The following is a 6,337-nucleotide window of genomic DNA, read 5'->3' as shown; positions in this document are numbered from 1 at the left end:
GAGAGAGAGAGAGAGAGAGAGAGAGAGAGAGAGAGAGAGAGAGAGAAGGAGGTCGTGGAGCATGGCTTCAATTTTTTCTGCAAAGTAGGACCTGAGATTCTCAGCTGAAAGGGAGGGAATGATTTCTGTGGGGAGTAAGATGGGCAGTCAATGCACTGTGCCATGTTCATACCCAATGGCCAACCAATGGAAGTGGAATAACATACATTTATACTTACCCAGTCACTATGGTTGTATGAATTACTTAAACTCCATTCAGTACCAAGAGAGCAGGAGCAGAGGAGAAAATGGATGGTGAGAGTTATCCAGGATGGGGGGGGGGGGGCGTTGCAAAGGAGGAGAAGTAATCAGGTAATAGGGATTTAAGAATAGAAGATAGTGTGGTTAACCATAGGGTTGAGATTGGGAAGGTAGGAAGGTGAAATCAAGGTATGGGTAAATGGCCTGAGAAAGTACTAAGAGATGGAAGGATTTGAAGTCTCAGTGAAGATGAAGAATGGGTTTAGGAGGGCTTAGGTCTGTCTCTCTTTCTCTGACTCTTTCATTCTTGTTTAATAGAAATGAACAAGGTTAAGAGTCAAAAGAGATGCCTTTGAATACCAGCTCTGAAACTTACTAGTTGTATAGCTATGGACAAGTCAATTAACCTCTGTGCATCTTCATACTCTTGCCAAACCAAAATTTCTCAACTATATTGCTGTATCATGCCATTATTTCACTTAAAATTATAACTAGCTTCCTCTTGCCTAGTTTGGAAAGTTATGAACTTTTCTCTTTCTGTCAATTCATTCCAGTATCCTGCTATCAAAACATTAGTTATCACAATGGAGTTCAGCCATATCCGACTCTTCGTGATCCCATTTGGGGTTTTCTTATTAATGTATTTTCAGTTTTCAATATTTACTTCCACAAGATTTTGAGTTCAAGTTTTCTCCCCATCTCTCTGCTCCCCCACCCCAGGAATGTGTGCATTCTCATTACCTTTCCCCTCAATCTGCCCTCCCTTCTATCACCCTCCCCTTTTCTTATCTATTTCCCTTCTATTTTTCTGTGGGATCAGATAGGTTCATTTGGGATTTTCTTGACAAAGATACTAGAGTGCTTTGCCATTTCTTATTCCAGCTCATTTTATAAATAAGGAAACTGAGGCAAACAGAATTAAGTGACTTGCCCAGGGTTACACAGCTAGAAAGTGTCTGAGGCCAGATTTGAACTCATAAAGATTAGTCTTCCTGACTCCAGGCCAGGCACTCTACCCTCTGTGCTACCTAGCTGCCCCAATTATCCCAGTGAAAACACAGTAAAAAATTTAATCATCTTTGGTTCTACAATACAGTTCAACAAATATTTATTAAAGGCCTGCTAAGTAGTTGCTTGGCACTGTGCTAGATACTGGGGAAGAAAAACAATTTAAGGGGTGGCTAGGTGGCGCAGTGAATAGAGCATCAGCCCTGGAGTCAGGAGGACCTGAGTTCAAATCCAGCCTTAGGCACTTGACACCCTTACTAGCCGTGTGACTTTGGGCAAGTCACCTAACCCCAATTGCCCTCCAAAAAGCAAAACAAAAAACCATAAAAAATGAAAAATAAATGAAGGCAGTAGTGTTAGTCTTACTTTTAGTGAAAGTAGCATAAGACAGAACACTCCCTATGTTGAAATCTCTGATGTTTTCATGGAAGGAGATTCTCTTTCCAAGCAATAATCCTTCCTTCTTCTCCTCCCTCACACCTTCCTCACACAAACCATGACTCTTCTCAAAGGTAAAGTGCAGGTTAATTTGTTTTATTTTCATTTTATATTGTGTACTAATCATTGCTATTGTATTTCAGGTGCATTCAGGACAAAAAACTTATTTAAAATTATAAATAATTATTTTTATATTAATATTTTTGGGGATGTGGTACCGATCATCTGACTTTACATTATTTCGTATGGGAAAATTTGCTTTGCCATATGAACAAATAGCATAACAAACAGAATCTCGGAATGAAATGGATTCATAAACTGAGGTTCTACTATGCTGGCAAACCAGTGCAGTATCTTTGCCAAGAAAACCCCAAATAGGGTCATGGAGAGTCAGAAAAGACTAAAACAATTCAACAACATGGAGGCTCACCGAGATCCTTGCTTTTCTTTCCCAGTTTAACACCAAGGCTCTAAATGATGCTGTAGGCACTCTCTGGAGACAGGCTATATACCTGCTTACAAAGGGTGAGAAAAGGACTTCAGCTAATCTTTGGTTATCATTCACTTATTCATTTAACAACTTGTGTCCACTATATGCAGGACAGTGCTAGATGTTATGGGAGAAGAAAAAAATAAAAGCCTTACTTTCAAGAAGCTTGCAATCTAGGAGAGATAGAACATATTTATAAATAACTGCAAATTGCCTTTTTTTTTTTAAACTAGAGAGGATGGATCACTCTAGATTTTTCTTTTTCCTTCTTCTTTTACCTACCTCACAAAGCTGTTGTGAGGAAAGTGCTTACTGAACGTTAAAGTGCTATAGAAATATGAATTATATGACCCAAACATATACTACAAGGTAGCTTTCCTACCTGCTCTCCTCATCTCTCAGGCACAATCCCATTGTTTCTGAGGCAATGATGGTAAAGTTACCTTTTCCAGTAATCTCTTGTCCTTAGTGATATCTGAGAGTCTTTAGTAATTTCTGTGATTGTCAGCATCAAAGGAAAATTCTGTTCAAGTAGTAGAAGTGACCCAGAGAGCACTTGGGTTCAGACATTCATAATGTAATGATCTTATACCAATAAATGGCTGGATCAAAGCCACCTTGTGCTGACATCCAGCCATTGCTACTGTCCTTTGAGTTCTAATCTCTGCAAGGGAAACATAGGTACCTGGACCTCTTTGCTGTTCTCTGAAGAAGACACTCTGTCTTAGTTCCCAGGCATTTTCTCTGGCTGTACCCCATGCCTGCAATGCTCTCCCTGCTTATCTCTACCTCTTGGCTTCCCTGGATTCCTTTGAGTTCCAGCTGAAATCCCTCCTTCTACAGGGAGACTTTCTGATTTCCTCTTAAATCTAGTGCCTCCCCTCTGGATTTTTTCCTATTTATCCTGCATATAGCTTGTTGTACAGTTTTGTTTTCATGTCATCTCCCTCCTTAGATTATAATTCCTCAAAGGCACCGACTGCCTTTTGCCTTTCTGTGTTCCAGCTCCTAGAATATAGTAGGTGCTTAATGTTTGTTGGCTGGCTGACTATAAGTATATGTAATATGATAAGATATGTGATATGCTAGGATATATGACATGAATGGAATAGGATATATAATATAGTACAATATGATATATGATATGGGACATGATATAATATGGCATGACATAACACAATATAATATAATAAATATATGTTATATAATTAATACATATAATATAATCACATTCTTTATAATTACATATATATGAATATAGCATTGAAACTTGATAATATTATCACCCATAATCATATGCAATACTACAATAAGAATGTACATGAACTCACATACACATACTCTATGCCTGATGTATATAGTTAATTACTACAAACGAATAGCCTTTTGGTCACTCAGACCACCTAGGAGAAATAGAAAAGGGAGTAATATTATAATCATTTGATCAAAAGGGAAAGAGTTAAGCGCCTTGTCTCTGGAAATTAGTGTTTATATTAGGAAGAGGATTCAGGGAAGCTCCCTCTTCTGGGCATAAGCTAAAATTAGACTTTTGCATCTTTTCCTAGAAAATTTAATTCAATAAATTATTATTAAGCACCCATTAAGTTCCAGGCACAGTGCTCAGAACCAGGGTACAAAAAAAAAAAGACAGAAAACAGACCTTGCCTTCAGGGTGCTTACAATCTAATAAGATTCTAAATGAATCTGAAGAGTTAGGGGAAAATCCTTCTTAGATCATCAGGAATATCCAGGTAGCTCTAAGTGGAGATAAAGGTACTCTTCTTAGTGGAGGAGAGCTACAGGAGGTAAGCAAGATGGTGCAGAAGGAGGATTTGGGGAGAGAGTCCCATTGATGGGTGATAATCAATGCTGACTTTGGATTGAAACTTTGGGACAGTACTTTGAGTCATAGAGACCATACAGGATTTGGGGAGATTATTTGCTCAGAGGAAGGTGGGGAGAGAATGATAAGGAAGAATTACAGACTCAGATGTTAATCTCATTTGTTTGTATTAATTTATAAATAAAACTATTAATTTTTCAAGCCTTAAGAGCCTATGTGCTTATAAAGAAATCTGGTGGCTATCCTTGGGAAGCATCAGGTACTAACACTCCTAGGTCATCTGGTTCAGATTATCATGAAATAAAAAAATGGAGATAGTTTCCAACCCCATTGTGTACCTGGGTTACAGTAGCTTTTGAGCAACCTCAAAATGTCTATAAACTTGGCACTGTAATGTTTTACAACACATATTATTCAATTGAATAAAATGATCACAGCATGATAGATGACTTTTATAATATCATAGAATTAGATCTAAATCTGGAATACGTCTGAGATATTTGCTCTAATTCCTTCTTTTTATACATAAGTAAACATATGCTCAGGAAAGTTAATTGACTTACTCAGGTGACCCAAGGTCACACAAGTAGCATGACAGATCCTCTGACTACAGAGTTATAGTGTTGCTTCTGCCCTGTAAACTGGTCTTGTCATACCATGAACCAGACACCCTGTCTCTCAACTCTAGGAATTTTCTGTAGTTGTCCTCCATGCCTAGAATAGTCTCTCTCCTCCCCTTAGACTACTGACCTCCCTGGCTTCCTTTAAATCCCACCTAAAATCTCACCTTCTACAGAAAGCCTTCCCTAACTCCAATTAAGTCCAGTGCTTTCTCTTTTTCAATTACTATTTATCCTGTATATAGTTGGCTTTGTATATATCTGTTTACATGCTCTCTCCCCCATTAGACTGAAAGCACCTTCAGGGCAGGCACTGTCTGGCCTCTTTTTGTTTCCCTAGTGCTCAACACATAATAGGCACTTAGTAAATGTTTATTGAATTGTAGGTTGAATGGAAAAGAGTATCTTTTACTGTATTCCCAACCATAGATCATCCAACCTTCACTTGAAAACTTCCTGAGAGAAGGGGGAGCCCTATAAGTCTCTTGAGCAGCCAAGTCTGCTTTGGTATAAACTTAATTATTAATAAGATGGGGTTCATATTGAGCTGCAATAAGTCTTTCTGTCCCTGTTCACCCATTGCTTGCAATTGTGCCCTTTGTGATGAAACATAACCACATAATATCTTTGATACTCTAAATACTTAAAAAAACAACTCAACTATACTTTCACACACAAATCTTCTATTTTTTAAAAATTTGTTTTTATTTTCAACATTTATTTCCATAAGATTTTGATTTACAAATATTCTCCCCATCTTTCCCCCACTCCCACCCCAAAATACCGAGCCTTCTGAATACCCCTTTCTCCAATCTGTTCTTATATCCTCCCCCATGTCCCCCTAACTTTCTAGTAGGGCAAGATGGATTTCTATACCGCATTGCCTGTATATATTATTTCCCAGTTGCATGTAAAAGACATTTTTTTTAACATTTTTTTTTAAAAACTTTGATTTTCAAATTCTTTCCCTTCTTCCCTACTCATCCACCCCCCACTGGGAAGACAAGCAATTCAATACAGGTTGTTCATGTGTAGTTACACAAAACATTTCCATGGTAATTATATTGTGAAAGACTAATTATAATTCCCTCCATCCTATCCTGCCCTGCACTTTTGTTTTCTCCTTTGACCCTGTCCCTTTTCAAAAGTGTGTGCTTCTAACTACCCTCTCCTCCAATCTGCCCTCCCTTCCATCATCTCCCCTCTTATCCCCTTCCCCACTACTTTCCTATAGGTTAAGATACGCAGTTGAGTGTGTATGTTATTCCTTCCTTAAACCAAATTCAATGAGAGTAAGGTTGACCCATTCCCTTTCACCTTCCTGCTCTTCCACTCCATTGTAACAGTTTTCTCTTGCCTCTTTTATGAGATAATTTGCCCTATCTCTTCCTTTCTCCCTCTCCCAATATATTCCTCTCTCACCACTTAATTTTATTTTTTAAATATCATCCCTTCATATTCAACTCATCCCTTGCCCTCTGTCTATGTATATATGTATACAAATATACACACTCCCATATATATTTATACACACATATACCCTCCTATACATACATACATACTATATACATATTCCCTTCAACTATCCTCATACTGAGAAAAGTTTCATGAGTTACAATTAGCATTTTTCCATGTAGGAATGTAAATAGTTCAACTTTGATAAGTTCCTTATGATTTCTTTTCCCTGTTTACCTTCTC

The sequence above is a fragment of the Petaurus breviceps genome, unplaced genomic scaffold, assembly GCF_028583685.1.
Source record: "Petaurus breviceps papuanus isolate PSGF00001 unplaced genomic scaffold, PetGlider_PUasm1.0 118, whole genome shotgun sequence".
Lineage (NCBI taxonomy): Eukaryota > Metazoa > Chordata > Mammalia > Diprotodontia > Petauridae > Petaurus > Petaurus breviceps.
The sequence above is the reverse complement of the archived record's forward strand: the minus strand, read 5'-3'. Positions refer to the sequence as shown.